Source organism: Hyla sarda, unplaced genomic scaffold, assembly GCF_029499605.1.
Source record: "Hyla sarda isolate aHylSar1 unplaced genomic scaffold, aHylSar1.hap1 scaffold_653, whole genome shotgun sequence".
Lineage (NCBI taxonomy): Eukaryota > Metazoa > Chordata > Amphibia > Anura > Hylidae > Hyla > Hyla sarda.
This window is the reverse complement of record NW_026610668.1, coordinates 1-23138: the sequence shown is the minus strand read 5'-3', so window position 1 is coordinate 23138 and position 23138 is coordinate 1. Positions and strand designations below refer to the sequence as shown.

The window sequence follows — 23138 nt, the reverse complement described above, 5'->3', positions numbered from 1 at the left end:
TTTGTCAATTAGGAACATTCAGCACCCACCCGCTATCAAGGCAGCTGCCTATCATGTCATGCCCTACCTGCACAGGTGTGCTGGCTACTCAAATGATCCAATTAAGGAGGCCATTTAGTCAGCAGCAGCAGAAGTCCTGTGCCTGGACGCTCCAACAGGGGCCAGACACAAGCAGAAGCAGAAGCAGCAGAAGCAGCAGCAGCACCACCTTTTGTTTTTTGGCTGCAGCAGCAGCAAGGCCCACAGGGCTGGCTAGCTGGCTAGCCAGCAAGCAGGTAGCAATGAAAGTAGGAATCTTTCTTTTTAACCCTGTAAGGGGGTGGTGCACTGTACCCGAAGATACTGCCATATCGGGTCAATGCATAGGGCGACGGAAGCAAGCTTCGAAATCGGCCCCCGTTCTCATAAATCCATTTAATATATGGTCCCCAGATAGGGGACGTATCAGATATTAAACTGATAAGAACAGATACTACACTTGATCTTAGCCAAAAGGCCGAGAAGCGATAACCGTGAAAGGGGCGGGCCCAACAAGGTCCCCTTCATGGGCACTATCACTGCTTGCTGTCAGGGAGGCTGCCAGACAATTTTCCATGCACACTCTGGGCTGGGGGGCAGTCAACCACCAGTACACACAGCAGAACCTAAACCCATACCATTATTGCTAAGCAGCAAGACAGGGGCCCATTGCACTCCCACGGGGCCTTTTTAAATGCAATCCATAACCCGGATTTGCCAGGAACCCTTCTTACTCCTCCTACTTGCATGTGACACTGGGCTTAGGATCTGCATAGGAAACACACACACAAGCACACACCTACCTTTGTTGCCTGCAGATGCCTCCTTGGCTGTCCCCAAACGGTATCAAACCAACACCCACGGGAAGCTGTAAGCATAGAGGACATGCCTGCACCCCATTGGACTTACCTGTGTGGGTTAAATCCGGGTTATTTGACAACCTATGGCGGTGATGGTTCTGCTCAGGCAGAGCAGTGCTGATGCTCCTCATAAAGCTGTCGCTGCTGTGAAGGTTCTAGGTGACATCACAAATCCCTTTGGTTACATACACAACAAAGCTGGGTTGTTGTTGTTTACACTCTGCAAGGCCTGTGGAAGTGAGTGACATCATAGCACTGTAGTTCTGAGGGTTCTAGATGGATGCAACAATCTCCTGTTGCTTCTATGAAGGCCATAATAGACGACATCACCAAACAGCTCCATAGTCACATACACAGCAAAGGAGAGATGTTGTTTACACCTAGTGATGTCAGTGGTATTGAGTGACATCACAGCACAGTGCTAAGGCTCCTGGGCCTGGACACAGCAGCGGCTGCAATATCTCAACGGAGAATACGTTTATATCTATGTGTGTGTGTGCGCATATATATATATATATATATATATATATATATATATATATATATATTTCTCCGCCGAAATCACTTTTAAACCCATTTCCACCTTTTTTTCCCTTCTCTTCCTCTTACTTTTTTTTCACGTTTTTTTACGTTTTTCTCCTTTTCGCCTCTTTTCTGGGCGTATTATTCTTCTTTTTCTTCTTTTTTTTCGTCTAATGCATACCCCATCAGTGCAGCAATGCTTATTCAATACCGCCAGCAGATGGAGACACTGGGGGATAATTTTCTAAGGATTTATACTGATTTTTCCTGTCTGAATTTGTCGCACAGAAAGTTGCAGGCCAAATATGTGTGACATTTCTGCGACTTTAGCTTCTAGAGCATTTTTACAACATTATACATAGGTGCTGAATACATAAAAAGCGACTGTTCAGCGACAGACAAGTCGCATCGGCTGAAAGTAGGCCAGAATGTCAGTCCATGTTGGAGCAGGTTTAGATACAGTCTAAAGCATAGATCTCAAAGTCTGTGCACAGAATTTAGCAAGGGCCTCGCACCTTCTGATGCATCAGGTAGGTGCACAATAGCATAGCCTAACCCTCTGTACTTTGGTCTATATTGATGCGGGACATAGACAGCCAGCTGATGACCAATCCATTAGTGCAATGGATGGCTGGAAGCATTTGTCTTTGCCTTTGCAATACCACAGAAGCAATGCATGGTCAATGTACAGCAATGACACACCTGTGTGAACAGCCAGGAGACCCCCCCCCCCATGTTATGTTACATAGTTACATAGTTAGTACGGTCGAAAAAAGACATATGTCCATCACGTTCAACCAGGGAATTAAGGGGTAGGGGTGTGGCGCGATATTGGGGAAGGGATGAGATTTTATATTTCTTCATAAGCATTAATCTTATTTTGTCAATTAGGAACATTCAGCACCCACCCGCTATCAAGGCAGCTGCCTATCATGTCATGCCCTACCTGCACAGGTGTGCTGGCTACTCAAATGATCCAATTAAGGAGGCCATTTAGTCAGCAGCAGCAGAAGTCCTGTGCCTGGACGCTCCAACAGGGGCCAGACACAAGCAGAAGCAGAAGCAGCAGAAGCAGCAGCAGCACCACCTTTTGTTTTTTGGCTGCAGCAGCAGCAAGGCCCACAGGGCTGGCTAGCTGGCTAGCCAGCAAGCAGGTAGCAATGAAAGTAGGAATCTTTCTTTTTAACCCTGTAAGGGGGTGGTGCACTGTACCCGAAGATACTGCCATATCGGGTCAATGCATAGGGCGACGGAAGCAAGCTTCGAAATCGGCCCCCGTTCTCAAAAATCCATTTAATATATGGTCCCCAGATAGGGGACGTATCAGATATTAAACTGATAAGAACAGATACTACACTTGATCTTAGCCAAAAGGCCGAGAAGCGATAACCGTGAAAGGGGCGGGCCCAACAAGGTCCCCTTCATGGGCACTATCACTGCTTGCTGTCAGGGAGGCTGCCAGACAATTTTCCATGCACACTCTGGGCTGGGGGGCAGTCAACCACCAGTACACACAGCAGAACCTAAACCCATACCATTATTGCTAAGCAGCAAGACAGGGGCCCATTGCACTCCCACGGGGCCTTTTTAAATGCAATCCATAACCCGGATTTGCCAGGAACCCTTCTTACTCCTCCTACTTGCATGTGACACTGGGCTTAGGATCTGCATAGGAAACACACACACAAGCACACACCTACCTTTGTTGCCTGCAGATGCCTCCTTGGCTGTCCCCAAACGGTATCAAACCAACACCCACGGGAAGCTGTAAGCATAGAGGACATGCCTGCACCCCATTGGACTTACCTGTGTGGGTTAAATCCGGGTTATTTGACAACCTATGGCGGTGATGGTTCTGCTCAGGCAGAGCAGTGCTGATGCTCCTCATAAAGCTGTCGCTGCTGTGAAGGTTCTAGGTGACATCACAAATCCCTTTGGTTACATACACAACAAAGCTGGGTTGTTGTTGTTTACACTCTGCAAGGCCTGTGGAAGTGAGTGACATCATAGCACTGTAGTTCTGAGGGTTCAAGATGGATGCAACAATCTCCTGTTGCTTCTATGAAGGCCGTAATAGACGACATCACCAAACAGCTCCATAGTCACATACACAGCAAAGGAGAGATGTTGTTTACACCTAGTGATGTCAGTGGTATTGAGTGACATCACAGCACAGTGCTAAGGCTCCTGGGCCTGGACACAGCAGCGGCTGCAATATCTCAACGGAGAATACGTTTATATCTATGTGTGTGTGTGCGCATATATATATATATATATATATATATATATATATATATATATTTCTCCGCCGAAATCACTTTTAAACCCATTTCCACCTTTTTTTCCCTTCTCTTCCTCTTACTTTTTTTTCACGTTTTTTTACGTTTTTCTCCTTTTCGCCTCTTTTCTGGGCGTATTATTCTTCTTTTTCTTCTTTTTTTTCGTCTAATGCATACCCCATCAGTGCAGCAATGCTTATTCAATACCGCCAGCAGATGGAGACACTGGGGGATAATTTTCTAAGGATTTATACTGATTTTTCCTGTCTGAATTTGTCGCACAGAAAGTTGCAGGCCAAATATGTGTGACATTTCTGCGACTTTAGCTTCTAGAGCATTTTTACAACATTATACATAGGTGCTGAATACATAAAAAGCGACTGTTCAGCGACAGACAAGTCGCATCGGCTGAAAGTAGGCCAGAATGTCAGTCCATGTTGGAGCAGGTTTAGATACAGTCTAAAGCATAGATCTCAAAGTCTGTGCACAGAATTTAGCAAGGGCCTCGCACCTTCTGATGCATCAGGTAGGTGCACAATAGCATAGCCTAACCCTCTGTACTTTGGTCTATATTGATGCGGGACATAGACAGCCAGCTGATGACCAATCCATTAGTGCAATGGATGGCTGGAAGCATTTGTCTTTGCCTTTGCAATACCACAGAAGCAATGCATGGTCAATGTACAGCAATGACACACCTGTGTGAACAGCCAGGAGACCCCCCCCCCCCCCATGTTATGTTACATAGTTACATAGTTAGTACGGTCGAAAAAAGACATATGTCCATCACGTTCAACCAGGGAATTAAGGGGTAGGGGTGTGGCGCGATATTGGGGAAGGGATGAGATTTTATATTTCTTCATAAGCATTAATCTTATTTTGTCAATTAGGAACATTCAGCACCCACCCGCTATCAAGGCAGCTGCCTATCATGTCATGCCCTACCTGCACAGGTGTGCTGGCTACTCAAATGATCCAATTAAGGAGGCCATTTAGTCAGCAGCAGCAGAAGTCCTGTGCCTGGACGCTCCAACAGGGGCCAGACACAAGCAGAAGCAGAAGCAGCAGAAGCAGCAGCAGCACCACCTTTTGTTTTTTGGCTGCAGCAGCAGCAAGGCCCACAGGGCTGGCTAGCTGGCTAGCCAGCAAGCAGGTAGCAATGAAAGTAGGAATCTTTCTTTTTAACCCTGTAAGGGGGTGGTGCACTGTACCCGAAGATACTGCCATATCGGGTCAATGCATAGGGCGACGGAAGCAAGCTTCGAAATCAGCCCCCGTTCTCAAAAATCCATTTAATATATGGTCCCCAGATAGGGGACGTATCAGATATTAAACTGATAAGAACAGATACTACACTTGATCTTAGCCAAAAGGCCGAGAAGCGATAACCGTGAAAGGGGCGGGCCCAACAAGGTCCCCTTCATGGGCACTATCACTGCTTGCTGTCAGGGAGGCTGCCAGACAATTTTCCATGCACACTCTGGGCTGGGGGGCAGTCAACCACCAGTACACACAGCAGAACCTAAACCCATACCATTATTGCTAAGCAGCAAGACAGGTGCCCATTGCACTCCCACGGGGCCTTTTTAAATGCAATCCATAACCCGGATTTGCCAGGAACCCTTCTTACTCCTCCTACTTGCATGTGACACTGGGCTTAGGATCTGCATAGGAAACACACACACAAGCACACACCTACCTTTGTTGCCTGCAGATGCCTCCTTGGCTGTCCCCAAACGGTATCAAACCAACACCCACGGGAAGCTGTAAGCATAGAGGACATGCCTGCACCCCATTGGACTTACCTGTGTGGGTTAAATCCGGGTTATTTGACAACCTATGGCGGTGATGGTTCTGCTCAGGCAGAGCAGTGCTGATGCTCCTCATAAAGCTGTCGCTGCTGTGAAGGTTCTAGGTGACATCACAAATCCCTTTGGTTACATACACAACAAAGCTGGGTTGTTGTTGTTTACACTCTGCAAGGCCTGTGGAAGTGAGTGACATCATAGCACTGTAGTTCTGAGGGTTCAAGATGGATGCAACAATCTCCTGTTGCTTCTATGAAGGCCGTAATAGACGACATCACCAAACAGCTCCATAGTCACATACACAGCAAAGGAGAGATGTTGTTTACACCTAGTGATGTCAGTGGTATTGAGTGACATCACAGCACAGTGCTAAGGCTCCTGGGCCTGGACACAGCAGCGGCTGCAATATCTCAACGGAGAATACGTTTATATCTATGTGTGTGTGTGCGCATATATATATATATATATATATATATATATATATATATATATATTTCTCCGCCGAAATCACTTTTAAACCCATTTCCACCTTTTTTTCCCTTCTCTTCCTCTTACTTTTTTTTCACGTTTTTTTACGTTTTTCTCCTTTTCGCCTCTTTTCTGGGCGTATTATTCTTCTTTTTCTTCTTTTTTTTCGTCTAATGCATACCCCATCAGTGCAGCAATGCTTATTCAATACCGCCAGCAGATGGAGACACTGGGGGATAATTTTCTAAGGATTTATACTGATTTTTCCTGTCTGAATTTGTCGCACAGAAAGTTGCAGGCCAAATATGTGTGACATTTCTGCGACTTTAGCTTCTAGAGCATTTTTACAACATTATACATAGGTGCTGAATACATAAAAAGCGACTGTTCAGCGACAGACAAGTCGCATCGGCTGAAAGTAGGCCAGAATGTCAGTCCATGTTGGAGCAGGTTTAGATACAGTCTAAAGCATAGATCTCAAAGTCTGTGCACAGAATTTAGCAAGGGCCTCGCACCTTCTGATGCATCAGGTAGGTGCACAATAGCATAGCCTAACCCTCTGTACTTTGGTCTATATTGATGCGGGACATAGACAGCCAGCTGATGACCAATCCATTAGTGCAATGGATGGCTGGAAGCATTTGTCTTTGCCTTTGCAATACCACAGAAGCAATGCATGGTCAATGTACAGCAATGACACACCTGTGTGAACAGCCAGGAGACCCCCCCCCCCATGTTATGTTACATAGTTACATAGTTAGTACGGTCGAAAAAAGACATATGTCCATCACGTTCAACCAGGGAATTAAGGGGTAGGGGTGTGGCGCGATATTGGGGAAGGGATGAGATTTTATATTTCTTCATAAGCATTAATCTTATTTTCCGCTATCAAGGCAGCTGCCTATCATGTCATGCCCTACCTGCACAGGTGTGCTGGCTACTCAAATGATCCAATTAAGGAGGCCATTTAGTCAGCAGCAGCAGAAGTCCTGTGCCTGGACGCTCCAACAGGGGCCAGACACAAGCAGAAGCAGAAGCAGCAGAAGCAGCAGCAGCACCACCTTTTGTTTTTTGGCTGCAGCAGCAGCAAGGCCCACAGGGCTGGCTAGCTGGCTAGCCAGCAAGCAGGTAGCAATGAAAGTAGGAATCTTTCTTTTTAACCCTGTAAGGGGGTGGTGCACTGTACCCGAAGATACTGCCATATCGGGTCAATGCATAGGGCGACGGAAGCAAGCTTCGAAATCGGCCCCCGTTCTCAAAAATCCATTTAATATATGGTCCCCAGATAGGGGACGTATCAGATATTAAACTGATAAGAACAGATACTACACTTGATCTTAGCCAAAAGGCCGAGAAGCGATAACCGTGAAAGGGGCGGGCCCAACAAGGTCCCCTTCATGGGCACTATCACTGCTTGCTGTCAGGGAGGCTGCCAGACAATTTTCCATGCACACTCTGGGCTGGGGGGCAGTCAACCACCAGTACACACAGCAGAACCTAAACCCATACCATTATTGCTAAGCAGCAAGACAGGGGCCCATTGCACTCCCACGGGGCCTTTTTAAATGCAATCCATAACCCGGATTTGCCAGGAACCCTTCTTACTCCTCCTACTTGCATGTGACACTGGGCTTAGGATCTGCATAGGAAACACACACACAAGCACACACCTACCTTTGTTGCCTGCAGATGCCTCCTTGGCTGTCCCCAAACGGTATCAAAACCAACACCCACGGGAAGCTGTAAGCATAGAGGACATGCCTGCACCCCATTGGACTTACCTGTGTGGGTTAAATCCGGGTTATTTTGACAACCTATGGCGGTGATGGTTCTGCTCAGGCAGAGCAGTGCTGATGCTCCTCATAAAGCTGTCGCTGCTGTGAAGTTCTAGGTGACATCACAATCCCTTTGGTTACATACACAACAAAGCTGGGTTGTTGTTGTTTACACTCTGCAAGGCCTGTGGAAGTGAGTGACATCATAGCACTGTAGTTCTGAGGGTTCAAGATGGATGCAACAATCTCCTGTTGCTTCTATGAAGGCCGTAATAGACCGACATCACCAAACAGCTCCATAGTCACATACACAGCAAAGGGAGAGATGTTGTTTACACCTAGTGATGTCAGTGGTATTGAGTGACATCACAGCACAGTGCTAAGGCTCCTGGGCCTGGACACAGCAGCGGCTGCAATATCCTCAACGGAGAATACGTTTATATCTATGTGTGTGTGTGCGCATATATATATATATATATATATATATATATATATATATATTTCTCCGCCGAAATCACTTTTAAAACCCATTTCCACCTTTTTTTTCCCTTCTCTTCCTCTTACTTTTTTTTCACGTTTTTTTACGTTTTTCTCCTTTTCGCCTCTTTTCTGGGCGTATTATTCTTCTTTTTCTTCTTTTTTTTCGTCTAATGCATACCCCATCAGTGCAGCAATGCTTATTCAATACCGCCAGCAGATGGAGACACTGGGGGATAATTTTCTAAGGATTTATACTGATTTTTCCTGTCTGAATTTGTCGCACAGAAAGTTGCAGGCCAAATATGTGTGACATTTCTGCGACTTTAGCTTCTAGAGCATTTTTACAACATTATACATAGGTGCTGAATACATAAAAAGCGACTGTTCAGCGACAGACAAGTCGCATCGGCTGAAAGTAGGCCAGAATGTCAGTCCATGTTGGAGCAGGTTTAGATACAGTCTAAAGCATAGATCTCAAAGTCTGTGCACAGAATTTAGCAAGGGCCTCGCACCTTCTGATGCATCAGGTAGGTGCACAATAGCATAGCCTAACCCTCTGTACTTTGGTCTATATTGATGCGGGACATAGACAGCCAGCTGATGACCAATCCATTAGTGCAATGGATGGCTGGAAGCATTTGTCTTTGCCTTTGCAATACCACAGAAGCAATGCATGGTCAATGTACAGCAATGACACACCTGTGTGAACAGCCAGGAGACCCCCCCCCCCCATGTTATGTTACATAGTTACATAGTTAGTACGGTCGAAAAAAGACATATGTCCATCACGTTCAACCAGGGAATTAAGGGGTAGGGGTGTGGCGCGATATTGGGGAAGGGATGAGATTTTATATTTCTTCATAAGCATTAATCTTATTTTGTCAATTAGGAACATTCAGCACCCACCCGCGATCAAGGCAGCTGCCTATCATGTCATGCCCTACCTGCACAGGTGTGCTGGCTACTCAAATGATCCAATTAAGGAGGCCATTTAGTCAGCAGCAGCAGAAGTCCTGTGCCTGGACGCTCCAACAGGGGCCAGACACAAGCAGAAGCAGAAGCAGCAGAAGCAGCAGCAGCACCACCTTTTGTTTTTTGGCTGCAGCAGCAGCAAGGCCCACAGGGCTGGCTAGCTGGCTAGCCAGCAAGCAGGTAGCAATGAAAGTAGGAATCTTTCTTTTTAACCCTGTAAGGGGGTGGTGCACTGTACCCGAAGATACTGCCATATCGGGTCAATGCATAGGGCGACGGAAGCAAGCTTCGAAATCGGCCCCCGTTCTCAAAAATCCATTTAATATATGGTCCCCAGATAGGGGACGTATCAGATATTAAACTGATAAGAACAGATACTACACTTGATCTTAGCCAAAAGGCCGAGAAGCGATAACCGTGAAAGGGGCGGGCCCAACAAGGTCCCCTTCATGGGCACTATCACTGCTTGCTGTCAGGGAGGCTGCCAGACAATTTTCCATGCACACTCTGGGCTGGGGGGCAGTCAACCACCAGTACACACAGCAGAACCTAAACCCATACCATTATTGCTAAGCAGCAAGACAGGGGCCCCATTGCACTCCCCACGGGGCCTTTTTAAATGCAATCCATAACCCGGATTTGCCAGGAACCCTTCTTACTCCTCCTACTTGCATGTGACACTGGGCTTAGGATCTGCATAGGAAACACACACACAAGCACACACCTACCTTTGTTGCCCTGCAGATGCCTCCTTGGCTGTCCCCAAACGGTATCAAAACCAACACCCACGGGAAGCTGTAAGCATAGAGGACATGCCTGCACCCCATTGGACTTACCTGTGTGGGTTAAATCCGGGTTATTTGACAACCTATGGCGGTGATGGTTCTGCTCAGGCAGAGCAGTGCTGATGCTCCTCATAAAGCTGTCGCTGCTGTGAAGGTTCTAGGTGACATCACAAATCCCTTTGGTTACATACACAACAAAGCTGGGTTGTTGTTGTTTACACTCTGCAAGGCCTGTGGAAGTGAGTGACATCATAGCACTGTAGTTCTGAGGGTTCAAGATGGATGCAACAATCTCCTGTTGCTTCTATGAAGGCCGTAATAGACGACATCACCAAACAGCTCCATAGTCACATACACAGCAAAGGAGAGATGTTGTTTACACCTAGTGATGTCAGTGGTATTGAGTGACATCACAGCACAGTGCTAAGGCTCCTGGGCCTGGACACAGCAGCGGCTGCAATATCTCAACGGAGAATACGTTTATATCTATGTGTGTGTGTGCGCATATATATATATATATATATATATATATATATATATATATATATATATTTCTCCGCCGAAATCACTTTTAAACCCATTTCCACCCTTTTTTTCCCTTCTCTTCCTCTTACTTTTTTTTCACGTTTTTTTACGTTTTTCTCCTTTTCGCCTCTTTTCTGGGCGTATTATTCTTCTTTTTTCTTCTTTTTTTTTCGTCTAATGCATACCCCATCAGTGCAGCAATGCTTATTCAATACCGCCCAGCAGATGGAGACACTGGGGGATATTTTTCTAAGGATTTATACTGATTTTTCCTGTCTGAATTTGTCGCACAGAAAGTTGCAGGCCAAATATGTGTGACATTTCTGCGACTTTAGCTTCTAGAGCAATTTTACAACATTATACATAGGTGCTGAATACATAAAAAAGCGACTGTTCAGCGACAGACAAGTCGCATCGGCTGAAAGTAGGCCAGAATGTCAGTCCATGTTGGAGCAGGTTTAGATACAGTCTAAAGCATAGATCTCAAAGTCTGTGCACAGAATTTAGCAAGGGCCTCGCACCTTCTGATGCATCAGGTAGGTGCACAATAGCATAGCCTAACCCTCTGTACTTTGGTCTATATTGATGCGGGACATAGACAGCCAGCTGATGACCAATCCATTAGTGCAATGGATGGCTGGAAGCATTTGTCTTTGCCTTTGCAATACCACAGAAGCAATGCATGGTCAATGTACAGCAATGACACACCTGTGTGAACAGCCAGGAGACCCCCCCCCCCCATGTTATGTTACATAGTTACATAGTTAGTACGGTCGAAAAAAGACATATGTCCATCACGTTCAACCAGGGAATTAAGGGGTAGGGGTGTGGCGCGATATTGGGGAAGGGATGAGATTTTATATTTCTTCATAAGCATTAATCTTATTTTGTCAATTAGGAACATTCAGCACCCACCCGCTATCAAAGGCAGCTGCCTATCATGTCATGCCCTACCTGCACAGGTGTGCTGGCTACTCAAATGATCCAATTAAGGAGGCCATTTAGTCAGCAGCAGCAGAAGTCCTGTGCCTGGACGCTCCAACAGGGCCAGACACAAGCAGAAGCAGAAGCAGCAGAAGCAGCAGCAGCACCACCTTTTGTTTTTTGGCTGCAGCAGCAGCAAGGCCCACAGGGCTGGCTAGCTGGCTAGCCAGCAAGCAGGTAGCAATGAAAGTAGGAATCTTTCTTTTTAACCCTGTAAGGGGGTGGTGCACTGTACCCGAAGATACTGCCATATCGGGTCAATGCATAGGGCGACGGAAGCAAGCTTCGAAATCGGCCCCCGTTCTCAAAAATCCATTTAATATATGGTCCCCAGATAGGGGACGTATCAGATATTAAAACTGATAAGAACAGATACTACACTTGATCTTAGCCAAAAGGCCGAGAAGCGATAACCGTGAAAGGGGCGGGCCCCAACAAGGTCCCCTTCATGGGCACTATCACTGCTTGCTGTCAGGGAGGCTGCCAGACAATTTTCCATGCACACTCTGGGCTGGGGGGCAGTCAACCACCAGTACACACAGCAGAACCTAAACCCATAACCATTATTGCTAAGCAGCAAGACAGGGGCCCATTGCACTCCCACGGGGCCTTTTTAAATGCAATCCATAAACCCGGATTTGCCAGGAACCCTTCTTACTCCTCCTACTTGCATGTGACACTGGGCTTAGGATCTGCATAGGAAACACACACACAAGCACACACCTACCTTTGTTGCCTGCAGATGCCTCCTTGGCTGTCCCCAAACGGTATCAAACCAACACCCACGGGAAGCTGTAAGCATAGAGGACATGCCTGCACCCCCATTGGACTTACCTGTGTGGGTTAAATCCGGGTTATTTGACAACCTATGGCGGTGATGGTTCTGCTCAGGCAGAGCAGTGCTGATGCTCCTCATAAAGCTGTCGCTGCTGTGAAGGTTCTAGGTGACATCACAAATCCCTTTGGTTTACATACACAACAAAGCTGGGTTGTTGTTGTTTACACTCTGCAAGGCCTGTGGAAGTGAGTGACATCATAGCACTGTAGTTCTGAGGGTTCAAGATGGATGCAACAATCTCCTGTTGCTTCTATGAAGGCCGTAATAGACGACATCACCAAACAGCTCCATAGTCACATACACAGCAAAGGAGAGATGTTGTTTACACCTAGTGATGTCAGTGGTATTGAGTGACATCACAGCACAGTGCTAAGGCTCCTGGGCCTGGACACAGCAGCGGCTGCAATATCTCAACGGAGAATACGTTTATATCTATGTGTGTGTGTGCGCATATATATATATATATATATATATATATATATATATATTTCTCCGCCGAAATCACTTTTAAACCCATTTCCACCTTTTTTTCCCTTCTCTTCCTCTTACTTTTTTTTCAAGTTTTTTTACGTTTTTCTCCTTTTCGCCTCTTTTCTGGGCGTATTATTCTTCTTTTTTCTTCTTTTTTTTCGTCTAATGCATACCCCATCAGTGCAGCAATGCTTATTCAATACCGCCAGCAGATGGAGACACTGGGGGATAATTTTCTAAGGATTTATACTGATTTTTCCCTGTCTGAATTTGTCGCACAGAAAGTTGCAGGCCAAATATGTGTGACATTTCTGCGACTTTAGCTTCTAGAGCATTTTTACAACATTATACATAGGTGCTGAATACATAAAAAGCGACTGTTCAGCGACAGACAAGTCGCATCGGCTGAAAGTAGGCCAGAATGTCAGTCCATGTTGGAGCAGGTTTAGATACAGTCTAAAGCATAGATCTCAAAGTCTGTGCACAGAATTTAGCAAGGGCCTCGCACCTTCTGTATGCATCAGGTAGGTGCACAATAGCATAGCCTAACCCTCTGTACTTTGGTCTATATTGATGCGGGACATAGACAGCCAGCTGATGACCAATCCATTAGTGCAATGGATGGCTGGAAGCATTTGTCTTTGCCTTTGCAATACCACAGAAGCAATGCATGGTCAATGTACAGCAATGACACACCTGTGTGAACAGCCAGGAGACCCCCCCCCCATGTTATGTTACATAGTTACATAGTTAGTACGGTCGAAAAAAGACATATGTCCCATCACGTTCAACCAGGGAATTAAGGGGTAGGGGTGGTGGCGCAATATTGGGGAAGGGATGAGATTTTATATTTCTTCATAAGCATTAATCTTATTTTGTCAATTAGGAACATTCAGCACCCACCCGCTATCAAGGCAGCTGCCTATCATGTCATGCCCTACCTGCACAGGTGTGCTGGCTACTCAAATGATCCAATTAAGGAGGCCATTTAGTCAGCAGCAGCAGAAGTCCTGTGCCTGGACGCTCCAACAGGGGCCAGACACAAGCAGAAGCAGAAGCAGCAGAAGCAGCAGCAGCACCACACCTTTTGTTTTTTGGCTGCAGCAGCAGCAAGGCCCACAGGGCTGGCTAGCTGGCTAGCCAGCAAGCAGGTAGCAATGAAAGTAGGAATCTTTCTTTTTTAACCCTGTAAGGGGGTGGTGCACTGTACCCGAAGATACTGCCATATCGGGTCAATGCATAGGGCGACGGAAGCAAGCTTCGAAATCGGCCCCCGTTCTCAAAAATCCATTTAATATATGGTCCCCAGATAGGGGACGTATCAGATATTAAACTGATAAGAACAGATACTACACTTGATCTTAGCCAAAAGGCCGAGAAGCGATAACCGTGAAAGGGGCGGGCCCAACAAGGTCCCCTTCATGGGCACTATCACTGCTTGCTGTCCAGGGAGGCTGCCAGACAATTTTCCATGCACACTCATGGGCTGGGGGGCAGTCAACCACCAGTACACACAGCAGAACCTAAACCCATACCATTATTGCTAAGCAGCAAGACAGGGGCCCATTGCACTCCCACGGGGCCTTTTTAAATGCAATCCATAACCCGGATTTGCCAGGAACCCTTCTTACTCCTCCTACTTGCATGTGACACTGGGCTTAGGATCTGCATAGGAAACACACACACAAGCACACACCTACCTTTGTTGCCTGCAGATGCGCTCCTTGGCTGTCCCCAAACGGTATCAAACCAACACCCCACGGGAAGCTGTAAGCATAGAGGACATGCCTGCACCCCATTGGACTTACCTGTGTGGGTTAAATCCGGGTTATTTGACAACCTATGGCGGTGATGGTTCTGCTCAGGCAGAGCAGTGCTGATGCTCCTCATAAAGCTGTCGCTGCTGTGAAGGTTCTAGGTGACATCACAAATCCCTTTGGTTACATACACAACAAAGCTGGGTTGTTGTTGTTTACACTCTGCAAGGCCTGTGGAAGTGAGTGACATCATAGCACTGTAGTTCTGAGGGTTCAAGATGGATGCAACAATCTCCTGTTGCTTCTATGAAGGCCGTAATAGACGACATCACCAAACAGCTCCATAGTCACATACACAGCAAAGGAGAGATGTTGTTTACACCTAGTGATGTCAGTGGTATTGAGTGACAATCACAGCACAGTGCTAAGGCTCCTGGGCCTGGACACAGCAGCGGCTGCAATATCTCAACGGAGAATACGTTTATATCTATGTGTGTGTGTGCGCATATATATATATATATATATATATATATATATATATATATATATATATATATATATTTCCTCCGCCGAAATCACTTTTAAACCCATTTCCACCTTTTTTTCCCTTCTCTTCCTCTTACTTTTTTTTCACGTTTTTTTACGTTTTTCTCCTTTTCGCCTCTTTTCTGGGCGTATTATTCTTCTTTTTCTTCTTTTTTTTCGTCTAATGCATACCCCATCAGTGCAGCAATGCTTATTCAATACCGCCAGCAGATGGAGACACTGGGGGATAATTTTCTAAGGATTTATACTGATTTTTCCTGTCTGAATTTGTCGCACAGAAAGTTGCAGGCCAAATATGTGTGACATTTCTGCGACTTTAGCTTCTAGAGCATTTTTACAACATTATACATAGGTGCTGAATACATAAAAAGCGACTGTTCAGCGACAGACAAGTCGCATCGGCTGAAAGTAGGCCAGAATGTCAGTCCATGTTGGAGCAGGTTTAGATACAGTCTAAAGCATAGATCTCAAAGTCTGTGCACAGAATTTAGCAAGGGCCTCGCACCTTCTGATTGCATCAGGTAGGTGCACAATAGCATAGCCTAACCCCTCTGTACTTTGGTCTATATTGATGCGGGACATAGACAGCCAGCTGATGACCAATCCATTAGTGCAATGGATGGCTGGAAGCATTTGTCTTTGCCTTTGCAATACCACAGAAGCAATGCCATGGTCAATGTACAGCAATGACACACCTGTGTGAACAGCCAGGAGACCCCCCCCCCATGTTATGTTACATAGTTACATAGTTAGTACGGTCGAAAAAAGACATATGTCCATCACGTTCAACCAGGGAATTAAGGGGTAGGGGTGTGGCGCGATATTGGGGAAGGGATGAGATTTTATATTTCTTCATAAGCATTAATCTTATTTTTGTCAATTAGGAACATTTCAGCACCCACCCGCTATCAAGGCAGCTGCCTATCATGTCATGCCCTACCTGCACAGGTGTGCTGGCTACTCAAATGATCCAATTAAGGAGGCCATTTAGTCAGCAGCAGCAGAAGTCCTGTGCCTGGACGCTCCAACAGGGGCCAGACACAAGCAGAAGCAGAAGCAGCAGAAGCAGCAGCAGCACCCACCTTTTGTTTTTTTGGCTGCAGCAGCAGCAAGGCCCACAGGGCTGGCTAGCTGGCTAGCCAGCAAGCAGGTAGCAATGAAAGTAGGAATCTTTCTTTTTAACCCTGTAAGGGGGTGGTGCACTGTACCCGAAGATACTGCCATATCGGGTCAATGCATAGGGCGACGGAAGCAAGCTTCGAAATCGGCCCCCGTTCTCAAAAATTCCATTTAATATATGGTCCCCAGATAGGGGACGTATCAGATATTAAACTGATAAGAACAGATACTACACTTGATCTTAGCCAAAAGGCCGAGAAGCGATAACCGTGAAAGGGGCGGGCCCAACAAGGTCCCCTTCATGGGCACTATCACTGCTTGCTGTCAGGGAGGCTGCCAGACAATTTTCCATGCACACTCTGGGCTGGGGGGGCAGTCAACCACCAGTACACACAGCAGAACCTAAACCCATACCATTATTGCTAAGCAGCAAGACAGGGGCCCATTGCACTCCCACGGGGCCTTTTTAAATGCAATCCATAACCCGGATTTGCCAGGAACCCTTCTTACTCCTCCTACTTGCATGTGACACTGGCTTAGGATCTGCATAGGAAACACACACACAAGCACACACCTACCTTTGTTGCCTGCAGATGCCTCCTTGGCTGTCCCCCAAACGGTATCAAACCAACACCCACGGGAAGCTGTAAGCATAGAGGACATGCCTGCACCCCATTGGACTTACCTGTGTGGGTTAAATCCGGGTTATTTGACAACCTATGGCGGTGATGGTTCTGCTCAGGCCAGAGCAGTGCTGATGCTCCTCATAAAGCTGTCGCGTGCTGTGAAGGTTCTAGGTGACATCACAAATCCCTTTGGTTACATACACAACAAAGCTGGGTTGTTGTTGTTTACACTCTGCAAGGCCTGTGGAAGTGAGTGACATCATAGCACTGTAGTTCTGAGGGTTCAAGATGGATGCAACAATCTCCTGTTGCTTCTATGAAGGGCCGTAATAGACGACATCACCAAACAGCTCCATAGTCACATACACAGCAAAGGAGAGATGTTGTTTACACCTAGTGATGTCAGTGGTATTGAGTGACATCACAGCACAGTGCTAAGGCTCCTGGGCCTGGACACAGCAGCGGCTGCAATATCTCAACGGAGAATACGTTTATATCTATGTGTGTGTGTGCGCATATATATATATATATATATATATATATATATATATATATATTTCTCCGCCGAAATCACTTTTAAACCCATTTCCACCTTTTTTTCCCTTCTCTTCCTCTTACTTTTTTTTCACGTTTTTTTTACGTTTTTCTCCTTTTCGCCTCTTTTCTGGGCGTATTATTCTTCTTTTTCTTCTTTTTTTTCGTCTAATGCATACCCCATCAGTGCAGCAATGCTTATTCAATACCGCCAGCAGATGGAGACACTGGGGGATAATTTTCTAAGGATTTATACTGATTTTTCCTGTCTGAATTTGTCGCACAGAAAGTTGCAGGCCAAATATGTGTGACATTTCTGCGACATTAGCTTCTAGAGCATTTTTACAACATTATACATAGGTGCTGAATACATAAAAAGCGACTGTTCAGCGACAGACAAGTCGCATCGGCTGAAAGTAGGCCAGAATGTCAGTCCAAGTTGGAGCAGGTTTAGATACAGTCTAAAGCATAGATCTCAAAGTCTGTGCACAGAATTTAGCAAGGGCCTCGCACCTTCTGATGCATCAGGTAGGTGCACAATAGCATAGCCTAACCCTCTGTACTTTGGTCTATATTGATGCGGGACAATAGACAGCCAGCTGATGACCAATCCATTAGTGCAATGGATGGCTGGAAGCATTTGTCTTTGCCTTTGCAATACCACAGAAGCAATGCATGGTCAATGTACAGCAATGACACACCTGTGTGGAACAGCCAGGAGACCCCCCCCCCCCCATGTTATGTTACATAGTTACATAGTTAGTACGGTCGAAAAAAGACATATGTCCATCACGTTCAACCAGGGAATTAAGGGTAGGGGTGTGGCGCCGATATTGGGGAAGGGATGAGATTTTATATTTTCTTCATAAGCATTAATCTTATTTTGTCAATTAGGAACATTCAGCACCCACCCGCTATCAAGGCAGCTGCCTATCATGTCATGCCCTACCTGCACAGGTGTGCTGGCTACTCAAATGATCCAATTAAGGAGGCCATTTAGTCAGCAGCAGCAGAAGTCCTGTGCCTGGACGCTCCAACAGGGGCCAGACACAAGCAGAAGCAGAAGCAGCAGAAAGCAGCAGCAGCACCCACCTTTTGTTTTTTGGCTGCCAGCAGCAGCAAGGCCCACAGGGCTGGCTAGCTGGCTAGCCAGCAAGCAGGTAGCAATGAAAGTAGGAATCTTTCTTTTTAACCCTGTAAGGGGGTGGTGCACTGTACCCGAAGATACTGCCATATCGGGTCAATGCATAGGGCGACGGAAGCAAGCTTCGAAATCGGCCCCCGTTCTCAAAAATCCATTTAATATATGGTCCCCAGATAGGGGACGTATCAGATATTAAACTGATAAGAACAGATACTACACTTGATCTTAGCCAAAAGGCCGAGAAGCGATAACCGTGAAAAGGGGCGGGCCCAACAAGGTCCCCCTTCATGGGCACTATCACTGCTTGCTGTCAGGGAGGCTGCCAGACAATTTTCCATGCACACTCTGGGCTGGGGGGCAGTCAACCACCAGTACACACAGCAGAACCTAAACCCATACCATTATTGCTAAGCAGCAAGACAGGGGCCCATTGCACACCCACGGGGCCTTTTTAAATGCAATCCATAACCCGGATTTGCCAGGAACCCTTCTTACTCCTCCTACTTGCATGTGACACTGGGCTTAGGATCTGCATAGGAAACACACACACAAGCACACACCTACCTTTGTTGCCTGCAGATGCCTCCTTGGCTGTCCCCAAACGGTATCAAACCAACACCCACGGGAAGCTGTAAGCATAGAGGACATGCCTGCACCCCATTGGACTTACCTGTGTGGGTTAAATCCGGGTTATTTGACAACCTATCGGCGGTGATGGTTCTGCTCAGGCAGAGCAGTGCTGATGCTCCTCATAAAGCTGTCGCTGCTGTGAAGGTTCTAGGTGACATCACAAATCCCTTTGGTTACATACACAACAAAGCTGGGTTGTTGTTGTTTACACTCTGCAAGGCCTGTGGAAGTGAGTGACATCATAGCACTGTAGTTCTGAGGGTTCAAGATGGATGCAACAATCTCCTGTTGCTTCTATGAAGGCCGTAATAGACGACATCACCAAACAGCTCCATAGTCACATACACAGCAAAGGAGAGATGTTGTTTACACCTAGTGATGTCAGTGGTATTGAGTGACATCACAGCACAGTGCTAAGGCTCCTGGGCCTGGACACAGCAGCGGCTGCAATATCTCAACGGAGAATACGTTTATATCTATGTGTGTGTGTGCGCATATATATATATATATATATATATATATATATATATATATTTCTCCGCCGAAATCACTTTTAAACCCATTTCCACCTTTTTTTCCCTTCTCTTCCTCTTACTTTTTTTTCACGTTTTTTTACGTTTTTCTCCTTTTCGCCTCTTTTTCTGGGCGTATTATTCTTCTTTTTCTTCTTTTTTTTCGTCTAATGCATACCCCATCAGTGCAGCAATGCTTATTCAATACCGCCAGCAGATGGAGACACTGGGGGATAATTTTCTAAGGATTTATACTGATTTTTCCTGTCTGAATTTGTCGCACAGAAAGTTGCAGGCCAAATATGTGTGACATTTCTGCGACTTTAGCTTCTAGAGCATTTTTACAACATTATACATAGGTGCTGAATACATAAAAAGCGACTGTTCAGCGACAGACAAGTCGCATCGGCTGAAAGTAGGCCAGAATGTCAGTCCATGTTGGAGCAGGTTTAGATACAGTCTAAAGCATAGATCTCAAAGTCTGTGCACAGAATTTAGCAAGGGCCTCGCACATTCTGATGCATCAGGTAGGTGCACAATAGCATAGCCTAACCCTCTGTACTTTGGTCTATATTGATGCGGGACATAGACAGCCAGCTGATGACCAATCCATTAGTGCAATGGATGGCTGGAAGCATTTGTCTTTGCCTTTGCAATACCACAGAAGCAATGCATGGTCAATGTACAGCAATGACACACCTGTGTGAACAGCCAGGAGACCCCCCCCCCCCCATGTTATGTTACATAAGTTACATAGTTAGTACGGTCGAAAAAAGACATATGTCCATCACGTTCAACCAGGGAATTAAGGGGTAGGGGTGTGGCGCGATATTGGGGAAGGGATGAGATTTTATATTTCTTCATAAGCATTAATCTTATTTTGTCAATTAGGAACATTCAGCACCCACCCGCTATCAAGGCAGCTGCCTATCATGTCATGGCCCTACCTGCACAGGTGTGCTGGCTACTCAAATGATCCAATTAAGGAGGCCATTTAGTCAGCAGCAGCAGAAGTCCTGTGCCTGGACGCTCCAACAGGGGCCAGACACAAGCAGAAGCAGAAGCAGCAGAAGCAGCAGCAGCACCACCTTTTGTTTATTGGCTGCAGCAGCAGCAAGGCCCACAGGGCTGGCTAGCTGGCTAGCCAGCAAGCAGGTAGCAATGAAAGTAGGAATCTTTCTTTTTAACCCTGTAAGGGGGTGGTGCACTGTACCCGAAGATACTGCCATATCGGGTCAATGCATAGGGCGACGGAAGCAAGCTTCGAAATCGGCCCCCGTTCTCAAAAATCCATTTAATATATGGTCCCCAGATAGGGGACGTATCAGATATTAAACTGATAAGAACAGATACTACACTTGATCTTAGCCAAAAGGCCGAGAAGCGATAACCGTGAAAGGGGCGGGCCCAACAAGGTCCCCTTCATGGGCACTATCACTGCTTGCTGTCAGGGAGGCTGCCAGACAATTTTCCATGCACACTCTGGGCTGGGGGGCAGTCAACCACCAGTACACACAGCAGAACCTAAACCCATACCATTATTGCTAAGCAGCAAGACAGGGGCCCATTGCACTCCCACGGGGCCTTTTTAAATGCAATCCATAACCCGGATTTGCCAGGAACCCTTCTTACTCCTCCTACTTGCATGTGACACTGGGCTTAGGATCTGCATAGGAAACACACACACAAGCACACACCTACCTTTGTTGCCTGCAGATGCCTCCTTGGCTGTCCCCAAACGGTATCAAACCAACACCCACGGGAAGCTGTAAGCATAGAGGACATGCCTGCACCCCATTGGACTTACCTGTGTGGGTTAAATCCGGGTTATTTGACAACCTATGGCGGTGATGGTTCTGCTCAGGCAGAGCAGTGCTGATGCTCCTCATAAAGCTGTCGCTGCTGTGAAGGTTCTAGGTGACATCACAAATCCCCTTTGGTTACATACACAACAAAGCTGGGTTGTTGTTGTTTACACTCTGCAAGGCCTGTGGAAGTGAGTGACATCATAGCACTGTAGTTCTGAGGGTTCAAGATGGATGCATACAATCTCCTGTTGCTTCTATGAAGGCCGTAATAGACGACATCACCAAACAGCTCCATAGTCACATACACAGCAAAGGAGAGATGTTGTTTACACCTAGTGATGTCAGTGGTATTGAGTGACATCACAGCACAGTGCTAAGGCTCCTGGGCCTGGACACAGCAGCGGCTGCAATATCTCAACGGAGAATACGTTTATATCTATGTGTGTGTGTGCGCATATATATATATATATATATATACTATATATATATATATATATATTTCTCCGCCGAAATCACTTTTAAACCCATTTCCACCTTTTTTTCCCTTCTCTTCCTCTTACTTTTTTTTCACGTTTTTTTACGTTTTTCTCCTTTTCGCCTCTTTTCTGGGCGTATTATTCTTCTTTTTCTTCTTTTTTTTCGTCTAATGCATACCCCATCAGTGCAGCAATGCTTATTCAATACCGCCAGCAGATGGAGACACTGGGGGATAATTTTCTAAGGATTTATACTGATTTTTCCTGTCTGAATTTGTCGCACAGAAAGTTGCAGGCCAAATATGTGTGACATTTCTGCGACTTTAGCTTCTAGAGCATTTTTTACAACATTATACATAGGTGCTGAATACATAAAAAGCGACTGTTCAGCGACAGACAAGTCGCATCGGCTGAAAGTAGGCCAGAATGTCAGTCCATGTTGGAGCAGGTTTAGATACAGTCTAAAGCATAGATCTCAAAGTCTGTGCACAGAATTTAGCAAGGGCCTCGCACCTTCTGATGCATCAGGTAGGTGCACAATAGCATAGCCTAACCCTCTGTACTTTGGTCTATATTGATGCGGGACATAGACAGCCAGCTGATGACCAATCCATTAGTGCAATGGATGGCTGGAAGCATTTGTCTTTGCCTTTGCAATACCACAGAAGCAATGCATGGTCAATGTACAGCAATGACACACCTGTGTGAACAGCCAGGAGACCCCCCCCCCCCCCATGTTATGTTACATAGTTACATAGTTAGTACGGTCGAAAAAAGACATATGTCCATCACGTTCAACCAGGGAATTAAGGGGTAGGGGTGTGGCGCGATATTGGGGAAGGGATGAGATTTTATATTTCTTCATAAGCATTAATCTTATTTTGTCAATTAGGAACATTCAGCACCCCACCCGCTATCAAGGCAGCTGCCTATCATGTCATGCCCTACCTGCACAGGTGTGCTGGCTACTCAAATGATCCAATTAAGGAGGCCATTTAGTCAGCAGCAGCAGAAGTCCTGTGCCCTGGACGCTCCAACAGGGGCCAGACACAAGCAGAAGCAGAAGCAGCAGAAGCAGCAGCAGCACCACCTTTGTTTATTGGCTGCAGCAGCAGCAAGGCCCACAGGGCTGGCTAGCTGGCTAGCCAGCAAGCAGGTAGCAATGAAAGTAGGAATCTTTCTTTTTAACCCTGTAAGGGGG

At 46.2% G+C, this 23138-nt stretch overlaps 10 non-coding genes across 10 annotated transcripts; all 10 read right to left on the bottom strand.

Moving 5' to 3' along the window:
• Positions 1-317: 317 nt before the first annotated feature.
• Positions 318-508, bottom strand: LOC130342576 (U2 spliceosomal RNA). The gene has a single exon (XR_008882190.1). It is a non-coding gene; the product is annotated as a U2 spliceosomal RNA (small nuclear RNA).
• Positions 509-2596: 2088 nt separating this feature from the next.
• LOC130342599 (U2 spliceosomal RNA) lies at positions 2597-2787 on the bottom strand. Its single transcript, XR_008882211.1, has one exon. It is a non-coding gene; the product is annotated as a U2 spliceosomal RNA (small nuclear RNA).
• Positions 2788-4874: 2087 nt separating this feature from the next.
• LOC130342619 (U2 spliceosomal RNA) lies at positions 4875-5065 on the bottom strand. The gene has a single exon (XR_008882230.1). It is a non-coding gene; the product is annotated as a U2 spliceosomal RNA (small nuclear RNA).
• Positions 5066-7125: 2060 nt separating this feature from the next.
• LOC130342592 (U2 spliceosomal RNA) lies at positions 7126-7316 on the bottom strand. The gene has a single exon (XR_008882207.1). It is a non-coding gene; the product is annotated as a U2 spliceosomal RNA (small nuclear RNA).
• A 2088-nt stretch (positions 7317-9404) lies between these two features.
• On the bottom strand, positions 9405-9595 carry LOC130342580 (U2 spliceosomal RNA). The gene has a single exon (XR_008882195.1). It is a non-coding gene; the product is annotated as a U2 spliceosomal RNA (small nuclear RNA).
• A 2100-nt stretch (positions 9596-11695) lies between these two features.
• On the bottom strand, positions 11696-11887 carry LOC130342587 (U2 spliceosomal RNA). Its single transcript, XR_008882201.1, has one exon. It is a non-coding gene; the product is annotated as a U2 spliceosomal RNA (small nuclear RNA).
• Positions 11888-13979: 2092 nt separating this feature from the next.
• On the bottom strand, positions 13980-14170 carry LOC130342568 (U2 spliceosomal RNA). Its single transcript, XR_008882183.1, has one exon. It is a non-coding gene; the product is annotated as a U2 spliceosomal RNA (small nuclear RNA).
• A 2110-nt stretch (positions 14171-16280) lies between these two features.
• Positions 16281-16472, bottom strand: LOC130342577 (U2 spliceosomal RNA). The gene has a single exon (XR_008882191.1). It is a non-coding gene; the product is annotated as a U2 spliceosomal RNA (small nuclear RNA).
• A 2097-nt stretch (positions 16473-18569) lies between these two features.
• LOC130342643 (U2 spliceosomal RNA) lies at positions 18570-18760 on the bottom strand. Its single transcript, XR_008882253.1, has one exon. It is a non-coding gene; the product is annotated as a U2 spliceosomal RNA (small nuclear RNA).
• Positions 18761-20850: 2090 nt separating this feature from the next.
• On the bottom strand, positions 20851-21041 carry LOC130342631 (U2 spliceosomal RNA). Its single transcript, XR_008882241.1, has one exon. It is a non-coding gene; the product is annotated as a U2 spliceosomal RNA (small nuclear RNA).
• Positions 21042-23138: the final 2097 nt, after the last annotated feature.